The sequence below is a fragment of the Sus scrofa genome, chromosome 12 (assembly GCF_054392235.1).
Source record: "Sus scrofa isolate SSC_HxYL_T2T_F1_AM1 chromosome 12, Sscrofa_HxYL_maternal_Yorkshire_Landrace_v2.0, whole genome shotgun sequence".
NCBI classification, from domain to species: Eukaryota; Metazoa; Chordata; class Mammalia; order Artiodactyla; family Suidae; genus Sus; species Sus scrofa.
The window spans coordinates 60611424-60626885 of NC_139394.1; the positions used below are offsets into that span (position 1 = coordinate 60611424).

A 15462-nucleotide genomic window follows, 5' to 3' on the forward strand; every position below is an offset into this window, starting at 1 on the left:
AAGAAGAAATTTTCCGTCTTTCTTAAGAAGTCCCAGGAAGCATTGTTTGATTCTCAGAAGTCAGTAGATAAGAAAAGTCTCCTTGAATTCTTCTGAGTAAAAATCTTCCCATTAGACCTTTATGTGTCATCAAAGAACCCAGTTTTAAGGACATACTTTCCATCTTTTTTTGTTTGTTTGTTTGTTTGTTTTTTAGGGCCACACGTGCAGCATATGGAAGGTCCCAGACTATGGGTTGGATTAGAGCTGTAGCTGCTGGTCTACACCACAGCCACAGCAACGCCAGATCCAAGCCATGTCTGCGATCTACACCACAGCTCACAGCAATGCTGGATCCTTAACCCACTGAGCAAGGCCAGGGATCAAACCCGCAACCTCACGGATACTAGTTGGGTTCTTAACCTGCTGAGCCACCATGGGAACTCCTCATACTTTCCATCTTTTTAAGAATTACTTTTCACAAAAATAAAATTCACAGCTAGGAGGTTAAAAGCTAAGACTGAGGGTTTACTCAATGGGCTGATTTAGCCTTTGCCTTTAATTCTGTGATTTGGGTAATACGAAGCAGTAGCTGTGAGCCCCAGAGTCTGCACATGCAAACCGAATCCCACACTAACAGTGATCTCCAAAGCCCAAGTCAGTTTCCCCTCTGAACTCGCTGTCTGCCTTCACTCGTACGGGATCCTTGGAGCACCCAGTGTGAGGAGGTCTAGTAGTACCAGTTCTTCTCACTGTAGAGATGAGTGGGATAAAGAGGAGAGGAGCAATTCTTGCCTCCAGAGAGTCTGGCGGGGACGACGCACATGAACACAACTAATAGAGAGCAGCAGGGGCGAGGGTTGCGGTCTGACCTAGTGTGGTGGGGAGACGAAAAGTAATTCTTGCAAGACCAGGAGAGATTTCACTATGGAGGGGACAACATTGAGATTTATTCTTGGGAGGGGACTTTGCCAGACAGAGAATAGAAAAGGTGTGTTCCCAGCTGCAGGAGGTGCATGGGTGAACTCTCCCCGTGGAGAATCAGAGAAGTTTGGTCATTGCGGGGAGTGGCAGGAGGCGAACATGGAAGGATCTGGAGACACACGAAGAGACAGAAGACAAAGGCTCTTGAGTTACCCAGTTCTGGACACTGTGACACACATACAAAGGGCTCTCCCACTCGTTCTTACCCATAATAGTACTGAGACCCAGAGAACAGGGTCGGGGAGACCAGAGCCTGGGCTTTGGGGAGTGACAGACTTGAGTTTTATTCTTGGCTCCAAAAGGCGCTCTAGCCGTGGCCTTAGAAGATGAACTCTCCCTCAACCTCAGTTTCCTTATCTGTGAAATAGGGGTAAAATAGCACCTTCTTCACGAGGCTCAGAAGGAACGAGGAAGAGAATGTACGTGATGCAGTCAACACATGTCCAGCCCATCGTAAGTGCTCAGCACGTTGAGTTCAGAATAATCCAAGATTAATACTAAGGTCTGGTGAGGAACGTCGATAGTAACTCTCCCTTGGGCGGGTCAGCACCGAAGCCCGGGGCCGGGGAGATCAGCTGAGGTCAAAGGACCCATCACTTGGTTTCTGAGATCAGCCCCGGTGGGATTGACAGCCTCGGCCCATCTCTCGGCCAGATCTGCCGTGTCGCGGGGAGGCCCAGCAGGCTCGTTCTTCCTCAGATTTCTTCCCCTGTGGGGATCAAGGCAGGAGAGCACAGGCCTCGGATGATAAACACATTCTTGCCTCTCCCTGTGTAAAGTGATAATGCCAGAGGTGCCTGGCACCAAGCAAGGGACAGTGCCATCCCTCCAAGGCTCCTTGTCCCCACAGCTGACTAGGTGCCTGCGGGTATGGCTCTGGGAACTGTCTTGAAAGTCCTTGTCTCTCTCCCCTTTGTCTTTGTTTAGCAGCTGCGTTGCACTGCTGGGTATGGGGTGCATTCCTGCCTCCTGACAGTGATTGTTCCCTTCAACAAGTTTTAATAGATTTTGGGGGGAGCAATTTTATGTCCACAGCCGATTGTGTGGAGAGCACAGAGAATGCCCTATCCTTCCTACGCCCTCAGACACACACAGCCTCCCCCGATCCACATCCCCCTGCAGAGGGCACACTTTCGACCTCCGTGAACGTGCACGGACACGTCGTTATCGCTCAGATTCCACATTCACTGTAGGATTCGCTCTTGGCATTATACCTTCTATAGGAGTTGTTGACTTTTTACACCAGAAATTGTCCCATGAGAGCTTATTCGAGTAATTCAGGGCAAAGCTGGGGATGCCGACCTGTTTCTAAATAATCCGTTTTGGAGAAGAGCATTTGAGATGAAATGGAAATAGAAAAGAAAGAAAGACACAATGGAAGGAAGGAGCAAGAGAGAAGAGAAGAGACCATCCAGGCACCCAGGCAGGTCCCTCCCCCCAGTCTCCGAAGCGCTTCACAAGCAGAGGTCAGTGGTTGTTCTTGCCTAAAATTCATACTCTTCTCCTGTTGCCAAAATCCTCCCACCATCCCCCCACTGTCTCCGGGCCTTCCTCTTCCTGGGGGGAGAGTTCTGCCTTTGAATCTTTGCCTTGAAGCTTTTCCGCTGCCTGTCCTGCAGGCCTCCATGGCGAGGCCCCTACCGGTGAAAGGAGAGAGTTTTACTTTGAAATGGAGGGCCCAGGAATGGAGCAGGGCAGTTCTGAAGAGTTTTTTCCCCTGTACCCTAAGATAACTTTTTATTGCTCTAGCAACGTTCTTGTAAAGAAACCAAGTCAGCCTCCTGCTCTGACAGATGAAACCTTGAGGAGCTGGCTGTCCCCAGTGCTAAGATGTCCTTCCAAACCGGGGCCCAGACAGCTGGAGGGCTCCAGTTACTCAAGAGGTGAGTGACACGGACCCTTGGCCCGTGTGCGGAAGGGGAGGAGTGGGGCAAGGGAGCTCGGGGAGGGAAGGACAGAGGAGAAAGGGCAGTGACAAGAGGGAGGGGGCTGCTAGGAAGGCGGGAAGCAGGCGGGGCTGAGGCCTGGCTGTGGAGGAGGGGAGCGTCCTTTCTGACCATACCCCCTGCTGGACTTTGGGGGCAAGGGTGGTGCCCCACCTTGGACCTCGGGGTGTGATTGGTGACTTTCCAACCCAAAAGACCCCTGAAGTGGAAACCGTTCTGGCCGTCTCTCTCCCCCAGGATCATTAAGGTCCTTTCACAGCGAACGACCATTCCAGAAGCTGGCCATCTCCAAGCCAGCAGATGGAGTTTGCTCTCAACCTTTGATTCGAGATTTAAATATGTATTGTTTTTTTTCAAATAGTGAATTAAAATGCACACCCATCTAAATGTTTTTATTGTACTGTTCTAAAATGACGATGGGTGGCGTTAGCAATGATAAAAAATGATTTTCCATGATAAAAATTGAATTGGTTTGAAAAGTCCCAAAATAATTTATAAAATTTGATAGAGAAAGAAGTGATAAATCTGAATTTCACATTGGTTAATTGGTGAGATGGAAGTGGATTTGGAACAGAGATGGGACTTACAAACTTTTTAATTAAAGTATAGTTGATTTACAATGTTGCGCCAATTTCTGCTGTACAACAAAGTGACCCAGTCACACATATATATATTATATATATTAATATATAAATATAGATAAAATAGATATGGAATATATATAAAATAGATAATGTATAAATATGTTAATTTTATAGTAATATATAAATACACAAATGTGTTGTTTGGCTTGTTAAAACAAATGTATATTACTTTGTTGTTTTTTTAAAGTAAACTCAAGAAAATTTTTAAAAACTTTTCACTATGTTTTCTGTTTGTTTGTTTTGCTTTTTAGGGTCACACCCATGGCCGGGTCTTTAACCCACGGAGCGAGGGCAGGGATCAAATCAAACCCCCAAACTCATTGTTCCTAGTCAGATTCGTTTCTGCTGCACCACGACGTGAACTTCAGCCATTTTTTTTTTTAAAGACTGTTTCATTAAGTGAAACACTTAATTCACTTTTTAATTGTATAAAGTTTGGTGAATCAGAACTTTCACCAGACTTTATACAATTAAAATACCAAATGGTATTTTTTTAACTCTCTAGAGAATCCTTTCTGCCAATTTTGCATGTGCCAGCCTACCTGCCAAAAGTTGGGTTGTACATTTGTCCAACATGGGCCTTATAGGCCTTTTTGTCACAAGCAAATGCTTCCACCATTTGAATGCAGATAATGCGCATTTCATTCAGAGCTTCAATAGCTTAAATAATTTTTTTTTCAACTGTGAAATTGCAAGCAGACAGAAAAGACTGGAAAATAATTTAGCAAATAGCCATGACCCACAGTTTGATTTAACAAATGTTATTTTTCCGTATTTGCTTCAGATCCTTAAAAATAATTACAATAGTAATAATAATTAAAGACTGCAGTTACATATCCTCTGCCTTCATCTCAGCAACAACTCTTTCTCTGAAGCTGGTATGTATCTTCCTGTCCAGTGATTTGTACTTTTATTTTGTGTATATATCTTTAAACAGTTATGCACGATTATTTTTTTTGGCCATGCCCAAGACATGCAGAAGTTCCTGGGCCAGAGGTTGAACCTGCACCACAGCAGTGACCCAGGCTGCTGCAGTGACAATACCAGATCCTTAACCTACTGCACCACAGGGGAACGCCCTAGACATCATTATATTTTAAAACTAAACCAAAATAGTGCTGTGTACATAATTATCTTGGAGATTTATCCAAGTTGATATGTGTAGCTATGGTGCATTCACTTTCATTGCTCTATAGCCATTCTGTATAATATGACTTTATATATATTTATAAATTATATATAGTATATATTGTATATTACAAAATAAGTCTTTAAGAAAAGTCTTTAATATATATTAAAGTAATTTATAAATAAAAGTCTTTAATATATATTACATATAGTATATGTTATACACCATTATTTTATATATTTATATTATCTATATCATATATAGTATGACTTTTCTGCATTTATTTCTCCATTCCCCTATTGATTCAAGACATTTCTAATCTTCCCATTGTAAAAAAAATACTGCATTCAACATCTTTGCACTGACCTTGAACCAGAGCACACCTTAGGATTGTCCTAGCAGGACAAGTGCCGTGTCGCTGAAGCACCCTTTAAAGTTTGAGCATGAGAGAGAGAAACGTGCAAAGTTTTAGGTTTTCTTCAGGAAGGTTGGTTTTAATAATGATTCTGAGTCGTCTCATTTCAGCTGATCATGAATTCTCCACTTTCATTCACCACTTTTCCTCCCAAATTTGAAAACTAGGAAACCTCTAAATCGAAGCCTTGATTATGAAGAGTTTATTGGTCAGAACTCGAAGAACTAACTCATCCCGAAGCTGAACTGAGGAGGAGACTGGTGAGTATGCTTCTTGTTCTTTCTTTTCTCTTGGAATATTGCACATCAATTTAGAATGTATTAAACAAGACGTCAAGATCATTAAGCTTATTTTATTTTATTTCTATTTTTTCTTTTTAGGGCCACTCCTGTGGCACATGGAGTTTCCCAAATTAGGGGTCAAATCGGTGCTGTAGCCACTGGCCTACACCACAGCCATAGCCACGCCAGATCCAAGCCACATCTGGGACCTTCACCACAGCTCACCGCAACGCCAGATCCTTAACCCACTGAGCAAGGCCAAGGATCGAACCTGTGTCCTCCTGGATACCAGTCAGGTTCATTTCTGCTGAGCCACAATGGGAACTCCTAAGCTTATTAGAACAAGAAAATAAGTCTTGGTAAATAGGCTGATGACTTTAGAATCCTGAGTTGTTGGGAAGCAGGCTGAAGGGTGGCCCTCTGCCTTTGCTTGATGAGCACCCATGATGGTATTTTTTCCCTCCTTCTAGATCAGTTTCAGCAGGTTGGCGTCAGCAGATTCCAGGTGATAGACAGGCAGCTTTATTCTAACAGTCTGTTGATTCCCAGTGACGCGTGGCCTTCCTAAAGAGGTAAAATAATTCCTCTTGTCATTGTCCCTGCCCTGCCTCAGTCCAGCCCTGTCAGGAGTCCGTCCTCCCAATCTGAGTGTCACCAAGCCCTGGCAGACCCATGGGGACCCGCTGCCACCTGGGACCTGTGCTCCCCCAGTTCTTCAGCCCTATGAAGTACCTGCTGTAAAGGTGTACAGCACCTGTCCCAGGCCTTTCCAAGGTTTCCCGATGCTGCCAGCACCTCAGCCCTGTGTGTCCCAAAGTGCCACCAGGTGTGATAGGCAGCATGGACTGAGGTGGCCTATGGCTATGTCTGTTGCGTTTTAATTGTTATTAATTCCTAGGCACATTTCATACATTTTATTACTGAGGACAAGGCTAAAATGAGCATTTAAGTTAAAAAATCCTTACTTTTAAAGGAAAATATTAAGTACATAAAGGGGCATGTGTCTGTGGCCCATATTGTGACAATCACATGCAGTAACTGCATTTAGGAGACATCAGCTGAGCAAAGCATAGCCTGGCGTAAGGGCAGTAAGTCACTGAATTTCCGTGAGCACCACACTCAAGTGAGTGTTGATTTGGGCCTGTCCCTTCAGTTCCTTGAGTCTCCGTTTACCCACCCGGAAAACACAGGGTTGGACTGAATCCGTGATTCTCAGCCCTGTCTTTACCCTTGAATCTCCCAGCATCCTCTCCAGATCAACTCAGGTAATATCCCTGACTCAGTGTTTAGCAGCTTCTCCAGGTAGCTGTATGTGGGCAAGGTGGAGACTCACTAGATACACTGCTGTCTGAGGCTCCTCCCAGGTAGAAGATGAGTTGATTTTTTGATCCCAGGAAAAGTAAGTACTGATTCGGTGATAGCAGAGGAGGCTCACGTCCCCTCAGACTCTGCCATAACTCGTCTGATTTTTAACCATCGTCCAGGCCTGGGTCAACATTGGGCTGGAAGGTCCCTGAGGGCAGGGACCATGGCCTTTATCTGGGTTTCAGCAGGTCCTGGGCCAGGGCTTGGTGTGGAGGAAATGGTCAATAAACGCTGGATGAGAGAAGAATAAATCGAAGTTCAGGAATATGACTTTATAAGGGCATCTAGGCTTAATCATGTGGTCAGGGATGAGTAACTAAACTCACAAGAGCCTGACTTTTGTACCAGAATTCCAGTTTATTGATTCCTCAGGGGATCTCCGCTGAGTCTAAGAAGTAGAACCAGGAGTTCCCGTCGTGGCGCAGTGGTTAACGAATCCGACTAGGAACCATGAGGTTGTGGGTTCGGTCCCTGCCCTTGCTCAGTGGGTTAACGATCCAGCGTTGCCGTGAGCTGTGGTGTAGGTTGCAGACACGGCTCGGATCCTGAGTTGCTGTGGCTCTGGTATAGGCTAGTGGCTACAGCTCCAATTCGACCCCTAGCCTGGGAACCTCCATATGCCGCGAGAACAGCCCAAAGAAATAGCAAAAAGACCAAAAAAAAAAAAAAAGTCCCAGTCTCTGTCCCAGTATACTCTCTTCCTGGTGACGAGGGTCAGAAGGTTACTTGGTGAGTACAGAACAAAAGGTGCATCTTCAGTGCTGTTTCTATCAAGTCTGATGACCCCATGGCCTGGCCTTCATCTCTTTTAAGGCTATTTTTATGTAAAGGGTCAGGATCAATCATCCAGAATCAAAGTACCTGTGGGGCCTCCTGGTGACACACTGACAGATTTCCATCTTCCCATTTCCTTTTTCAAATAGTCACCCTGACGTTTACACTCGTTGCCACAACACACCATCTCCTGAGTGCTCGCTTATTTTGCCTTGAGTTAGGCTGCTTGCTCATGACATACTTGGGACAGGCACTTTAATCTCCTCGGCAAGGTCATTCCAAATCTCTCTGCAAGATGGGTTACTTCTGGAAAGCTGTCTTGAAGACAGCTAATCCCATCCTTCTGGCAGGTGTGACTTTTGGGGATGGCATCTGCTGACCTTTTGCTTCAAGAGCAGTCTTATTTTGAGAACTGAAGTGCATGGTCCACCTTCTACAGTTACCCTGACTAAAAATACTTCGGACGGTGAGGAGTCTTCAAGGGGAGGTCGCAAGGATTTTAGTGCTGCCTTTCAAGTGCATGGCCTTGGGAGTTCCCATCGTGGCGCAGTGGAAAAGAAGCTGACTAGGAACCATGAGGTTGCGGGTTCAATCCCTGGCCTCGCTTAGTGGGTTAAGGATCCCCCGTTGCTGTGAACTGTGGTGTAGGTCGCAGACGAGGCTCAAATCTCGTGCTGCTGTGGCTGTGACATAGGCTGGCAGCTACAGCTCTGATTTGACCCCTAGCCTGGGAACTTCCATATGCCACTGGTTGTGGCCCTAAGAAAAAAAGAAAAGAAAAATTTAAGTGCATAACTTTGTTATTGTGCTAAGCTGTGTGTTCCCTGCTGAACTGCCCTTTCAGGTTGTGGTTGATTGTAGGCCATACTTTGTGCTGAGCTTTGTGGTCGTGTTGCCTTTTCCCTACAGAGGTACCTACTGATCACGCTGCTGTGATGCTCCTGATGGCAGCACCACTGTTTCGTCTCAATATGCAGAGTTAGCTACCTCCCTGCGCCTCGTGCCAAAGCTTCACTTTTCTCACACAGACCTGAGCTTCCATCCGTGCGTGTCAGCCATGGTTCCCCCCCGACACCGCATGTCGCCTCCCTCCCACCACCAACGGTATCATTGGGGAACTTCCAGATAAACCTAAGACTAGATGTATTTGTGTTGCACAGGTGGTGCTGGAATTTTCTAGAGAAAGTATGAAACAGGCTGCAAGCATGTCCAAACTAAACTATGGGTATGTTTCTGCATCTTTGTGTGCGCAGATTCGGCTCTGGCACAGAACCTGGGTCCGCTCTCCAGCGGCACAGCCAATCCAGTCCCCCGACACTGCGCTGCGCTGCAGGGAAGTACAAGGCGCCAAGCAAGGAGAGCAGGCCCCTTATGCTCAGGAGACCCCAGCCCCCTGTGGCTTTCAGAGAGGCGTGTTTGTGAGGAAGAGGGTTGCCGGTGTGACGTCAGCTTGCGCATAATTCTCTGAGTGGTTGATGATGAGGTTCCAATCTTCTGGTTCCAACGAGTCTGGGGTCTACACGCTGGAGGTCAGCGTGCAGTTAACGTCTTCTGCCTGGTGAGGGCTTTAGTGTCTGCAAAACAACTCAAGGCTATGGCTCAGGAAGTGATCTCTAGCCCTTGAGGAGGAACTAAAGGTCCTCAAGTTTGTTTTATGGCCAAACTGTTATTATTTTGTCTTGCTTGACTGCTTTCTTTTCTTTCTGCATTTTCTCACTTCTCTGATTAAATTTGCTCTTTGGACGTCAGGGAGGGCCTCAGAGGCTAACGTTTTTTTACAGACAAGAGTTAGGGGGCACAGGGGAGTCTGGTCCCAGGAAGACCTCACAGGGTCCTGCTCAGTTTCAACTTGATGAGCTATGTGAGTGTCATTCAGTTCCTCCTGTGCTGATAGGTTGCCACATCCTGGATTTCAGGATTGTATTTGTCAGGCTTCCCCACTTGCTGCCCCCGTTAGTTTTTGTTATTTTGTTATTTTTTGTTTGTTTGGTTTTTTGTTTGTATGTTTGTGTGGCTGCACCTGTGGCATATGCAAGTTCCAGGCCTTGGATTGCAACCTACGCCATAGCTGTAGCAACCCTGGATCCTTAACCTGCTGTGCCACAGCAAGAACTCCTAACCCCTGTTTTTTAGTGTGCTTAAATTAAAGCCAATGCTTCCACCTTATAAAAATAGTAGAGTAACTTTGAGGATTAGCTCTTGCATTGAGGAAGCTCTTCCTTAAAACTGATTTCCATTTTCTTCCTACATTCACAGTCTAATTGCGCCACAAGGTGTGGGGGTGGCTGTGTACATGTGTGCACCTGCGAGTGTGTGTTTAGGTATTTGCATGTGAACAGAACGTTTGTGGGAGTTCCCTTCATGGCTCAGTGGTATCGAACCCCACTAGGATCCATGAGGATGTGGGTTTGATCCCTGGTCTTGCTCAGTGGGTTAAGGATCCGGCGTTGCCATGAGCTGTGGTGTAGGTCGAAGATGTGGCTTGGATCTGGTGTTGCTGTGGCTCTGGTGTAGGCTGGCAGCTGTAGCTTCGATTAGACCCCTAGCCTGGTTACCTCCATATGCTGTGGGTGTGGCCCTAAAAAGCAGAAAACACACACACAAACACACACACACACACACACAAAGGAGAACCTTTATGGAAGGATATATAAGAAACTGGAAACTGATTACTTCAGGGAAGAATACTGGGGTAGGAAGGGACATTATTTTTTATTTTACTGTCAACCTTTGTACTGTTTCAGACTGCTTCGCCACCCATTAAATAAGATGTTATATCCAAATGATCATATGATCTGAGTCCCTTCTCTGAGAGTCTGTCATCCTCTTGCATGAAGGTATGTTTTATACTTTCTTTCTCCAATCTCTTTACTGAATTCAATTCTGTTGGCTATATAGGAACACCTCATTTTTCCATCATTGTCTGAGAATGAAACTTTCCACACTGTGAATTCTCTAGGTAAATGACTCCACTTCCTTTATTTTGTTTAAGTGTAGAATAATTACTAATGGACCATTTATACGTGGTATTACATACCTTCCTGTTCTCTTTTTTTAAACAGCTTTATTGAGATATATGCGATATATATATATACGTGTATACGATATATATACGACAACATTGACCTATTAAAAGTTCGTGGTATTTAGCGCATTCACAGAGATGTGCAGCCATCATCGTGGCCTAATTTTAGAACATTTCCACCCCCCAAAAGAAGCTCCATACCCATGAAGTTGTCACTCCCGCTAATCTATTTCTGCCTCTATAGAAATTTGCCTATTCTGGACATTTCATATAAATGGAATTATATAATATGCACTCTTTTGTTCCTTAAGCAGAACAGAGTTAACAGTGTTTTTCCTTTTCCGGATAGTTTAGGCTTGTTGTCGTTGACAGTATGCTTGTGATGACCTCAAGGAACACCAGGCCTCCAGACTGGTTGTCTCTGTGTTCCAGGGCCCGTTTGGAGGGCCCGTGGCCCAGGCCACCAGGAGACTTCTTGTCTTGGGCTTTTAGCTCTCATTTTAACCATCATCTCCCTTCTGGTTGGGTCTTTCATTGCTGCAAAGCTGGACCGTTAGTATCCAAACTAGATCAGACCCAAAGTCTCATGCCTTCTCTTGACCCAGGCTCACAGCGTAACTCAAGTGTGAAGCCGCTGGTGTGCTTCTCTCCTTCTCCCGGAGAATTAAACAGGATGAACCCTTCTGTTCTTTCATTGCTATCTTGAGCATCTTGTATCATTCCGTCCGCTAAGTTCCGTCTTCGTGGTAAATCCCCCACAAGTATTTTATGATCTCTCTGGTTTATGCGGTGCTAAACCCTTTGATTCCCTGTATCCTTCCTCCCCTTTCTGAAAATAGTCTGCAGCCCTCACATCGGGGACGTTATCCTCTTTCCTTTCTCTGAAATTGCATAACTGTGAGAGAACATGTTCCCTAATTTTCCTTAAGAGCCTGAATAATCAGAACATTCTTGAATGCAAACCTCCAGGCAGGGTGGGGCAGGGCAGGCCCGAAGTCAGCGGGCACCTGTCTGCCAAGTCCAAGAACGTCTGCTTGTTTGACACAGAGAGGTATTTGCCCTCTGAACGGTCCTGTAAGTATTTTCTTTATCTCGGTGGAAATAGGGTGAAGAGGCAGGATTTAACTGTGGGGACACTGTTTCTGGTCTGGGCCAGACTTAGAGGATGGTTTGAGGTTTGAGTCAGGATGACAGGAAGTGGACTTGGCCAGGAGAGCATGGCAGAGTCTGACCAGAGGTAAGTCACAGGAACTGGAGATTTCCTGGCTCATTGTCAGGATAACAGTTTGGGGCACTCTTGCTGAGAGCAGTTCTGGGTCACAGTGAATCTGGAGACTAAGACAATTCATTCTGTGTCCGGGGAGCCAGCCCTTCTCTGGGCCTGACTTGGGCAGGGAATGCATGGCAGTAGAAGGGTGCCTGGTGCCCAGCAGATGCGAGAAATGCCTGCGGAGTGACCGACTCTCTGGTGTCAGTCTGAGCAGTTGGTAGCGACTTCCGCACAGGGGATGCTGAGAAGGGTCCTCAGGTTAGGCTTGGTGGGAAATGCTCTGATTTAGGACTGACCTGCGGGGGTGCAGGTGAGCGAGTGGAGAGAAGTCAGTGGTGTGGGAAGTGAGATCCGAGCTGAAAGCACAGAAGTGGCCCTGAATTGCAGATGGCGCAGGGAAGGGAGGAGGCGTCCAGCTCTGGATGATCTGCTAGCAGGGCACCCTGCTGGACTCAGACCCTGGTAGTGAGGACGCCCCCAGCTGCACTGGAGATAACCAGACCTGAGGTACCCCACAGCCACTGTGCTTGGTGGGGCCACATTTGCGGACCAGGAAGCACTCCCTCCATAAGTGACCCAGCACTGCCCTCTGGTGGTAAAAGCCATCAAATGCACATTGGCTCAAAGGATTCCTTCCCGAGCCTCTTGTTTACAACTTCTTAGCAGATGCTCTGGGTCTCTGGGCTTGGGGTCTGATCTTACTAACCCGCATGAACCCAATCCCGCCGTGATGTGAGTACAAAAATCTGGGAAAATAACGTACTTCATGCCTCGGTCTGGTTCCACCAGTAGTCTGAGACACAATTCAGTTAGTCCTGAAGAACTTCCACTTAGTAAACAATATGTGACAGGCATTTGCAAGGCCTTTGTGTCGTGCTAGTTTATAATCTAGGAAAGGGGCTCTAATTATTCACAAGTTACAAATGAGTAAACTGAGGCCAAAGGGGAGGTTTTACTCTTGCTGCAAGAACACGATATTCAATTCTGGGTGCCCCCAACCTGTTAACAACGGCAGTCCTCCCACCTCTGCCCCCGATGGTGGGAATGAGAGGGAGTAGAATGGGTGGGGGCACCATTTTATGTTGCACTAACATACTTTTAAAACAAATATGTGTCACTTCTCTCTTTAGATTTAATTTACAGTAAATTCTGGGTCTCCCCCATGATGAAGGGATATTGCTGGTCTTGCACATCCAGGCCAGGGTTCTTTCGCCTTGATAAACAGGGATCCAAAGGAATTTGGTAGCTATTTTACAACCCCTGAAGAGTCAGGAGGGTGGGTTTATTCTGTGTCATCTCCAGAGTGCAGACCCGGGCCAGGGGAGCCGCATTCTCAAGGCAGATTTCAGCTGCATGTCAAAGCACATTGCAAGCCTGTCGGGGCTGCCCATCTGTGAGAATGGCTTGTGGAAGTGAGACGTCTCTGAAGGGGCTTTGACTGGAGGTCACTGGGAAGTTTATACAGGAGACTCACTGGTGGGGCAGGAGTAGCCTCATTAGAAGGTGGCTTCAAGTCCTAAAGCCTCCAATGTCGCTCTGGTCCCTCCCATCTGCGTCTTTCCAGAGGGCAGCAGTGCCTGCTCTCGCCTGTAGGTGGCGGCCTTGGCTCAGTAGCTGCCCAGCCTAATCCATCCGTTCCTGGGTTCTCAGCTCGAGGCTTTACAAACTCCTGCCTGAAGGGTGGGGAGCAGGATCTGGAAGAAGGATGGCACCCCCAGGGTGTGATTTAATTGGTGTTGGGTGTGGCCTGGGCCTGGGGGTTTTTAGAGCTCCCAGATAATCTAGAGGGAGTGGCTCAGTGCTCTGACGCTGCCATTTCTGTCCGTTCAATGGCCAGCTCGTGTCCTGGTCTCTGCTTCACTGCAGGGGGTTCCTGGGCCACAGAAGGAAGCCCAAGCATCAGAAGAGGTGTCACCAAAAGCTATAGAGAATACAAGCTCATTAGGGGAGAGAAAATTAAAGGATTCCCCCCAAAAGCAGAGAGAGGGAGGAAACAGGAGCCTGCACAGTGCACAGGAGGGAGCGGAGGGAGCAGCAGGCATTTGATTCCCTCATGAAATGAATTCCTTCAGGCCACACAGAGGGCAGGGAATCCTCTAGAAGGCAGTGAGACGTGGGACTCGGGCTGGAGATGGTCTCCTGCAGTAGCAGGGGTTTTGGCCTGTGGCTAGGCTGTGGCAATTCTGGGATACAGGACTCTTTGGGAACCTGGCAGAGAGGATTCACAGGGAGACTGAGGGCCTCATGAGGCAGCATTGGCCTAAGAAGACCTGGGCTTCTGCCAAGACAGTGAACTGACCCAGGCATCTGCCCTCAGATCAGCCCCAGCCCAGTGTCTGGAGTTCACAGAGAAGGGGCCATCCATCCATAAGAGCAGAAACATCTCGAGACACGGGGGCATAAGCCACGCTGCTCTGGCCCAGGTTGGGACAAGGGTGAGACAAGAGAGTGCAAAATTTAAGGAGGCAGCAAGAAACTCGATCATTAATAAGATTAATAATGCTTCAGTATAATATTTTTAAAAATCAAAATTAATGCAAAAGAACGCATGATGAACAAAATGTTAACATTCTACATTAAGACAGAGTGGAATCAGTGGTTCTTGCTTTTGCCTGGTCTGCAGTGTGGCATGGTCCTGCCCTGGCCTGTCTTCCAGAGCACCGGCAAAGGGCCAAGGGGGCGTTGTCTCCCACTTTTCACCTGCACTTTCCCGCAGCTTTGGCACCTGGAGAACTGTGGTACTAGGCTAGAGCAGTAATCCCTGCTGGAGGCTGTGGCAGCTGGCAGGGCAGTGCTGCCACCTAGTGGGGAACTCCTGGTTGAGCACCAGAGGTGCCCAGGCAGAGGCTGTACTGAGAGGGGCTGCCACTCCCGTGTGAGAAACCCGGCTTGGGGACTTGCACAGGCGGCGGTGGAGGCCGGGAAGCCGGGGGCGTGAGAACAGATGTAGCAGGCAGTGGGGAAGCTCGAGGCAGCTTGCGGGCTGGGTACCTCCAGGGTGGGGTATTCCCTTTCCACACTAGCAGAAACAGTACCCCAGGAATCTGAATCTTTAAACAGCTGCTCTGGAAGTTTAGGGAGATCATTAGAATCCCCAGGGGAGCCTTAATGGCAGATCCCCAGGCTCTAACCCAACCTACTGCGTCAGATTCTTTGGGGTAGAACGCTAAATTCTGTGTGTTTTTACAAAGTACACCAGGCAGTCTGATGTCCAGCTGGGTTAGGAACCTTGGGGTAGTTCTTGATGGCTCGTTTTCTGGGTGAGGACCTGAAACCTGGAGAGCGAGCTGCCCAGGCTGGTGAGAGAAACTGTAAGCAGTGTCGAGACTGGTCAGAGTTTCTTACCCCTCGCACTTCCAGTGACTAAATTCGTGTGTGTGTATGTGTTCAAAATACAAGCTATTGGGGTAGGAACTGTGGTGCAGAGTGAGGAAGGCAGCTTTGGGCACGTGACGGAGTAAAAGCGTGCCCCTGGGAACGTGTGCGGGACCACTGGTGAGTGCAGAGGACCAAGAGGCCCGGATGTGTTAGGATTTCCACCCATGCAGGTGGCCCTGGGGGAGGGCCGGGCCGGAGGAGCAGAGGAGGGCCACTCCGTGGGCTGCGACCAACCGGCACCTAGGTGGAGGGTCGGTCTCGGGCGTGTGTGC

At 47.5% G+C, this 15462-nt stretch overlaps 1 long non-coding RNA gene across 5 annotated transcripts in view; it reads left to right on the top strand.

Moving 5' to 3' along the window:
- LOC146398404 (uncharacterized) overlaps nucleotides 1-15462 on the top strand; it is a 22453-nt gene continuing 6991 nt past the window's right edge. Inside the window, exons 1-6 of one of the 5 annotated variants that reach the window (XR_014821887.1) lie at nucleotides 1-59; nucleotides 197-2429; nucleotides 2713-2846; nucleotides 4338-4431; nucleotides 5265-5357; nucleotides 5849-5950. This is a non-coding gene — a long non-coding RNA (uncharacterized LOC146398404). Of the gene's footprint in view, nucleotides 60-196; nucleotides 2430-2542; nucleotides 2847-3804; nucleotides 4432-5264; nucleotides 5358-5848; nucleotides 5951-10261; nucleotides 10355-15462 lie in introns of those variants that run through there. The other 4 variants (XR_014821886.1, XR_014821885.1, XR_014821884.1 and 1 more) reach the window with 4 other exon arrangements.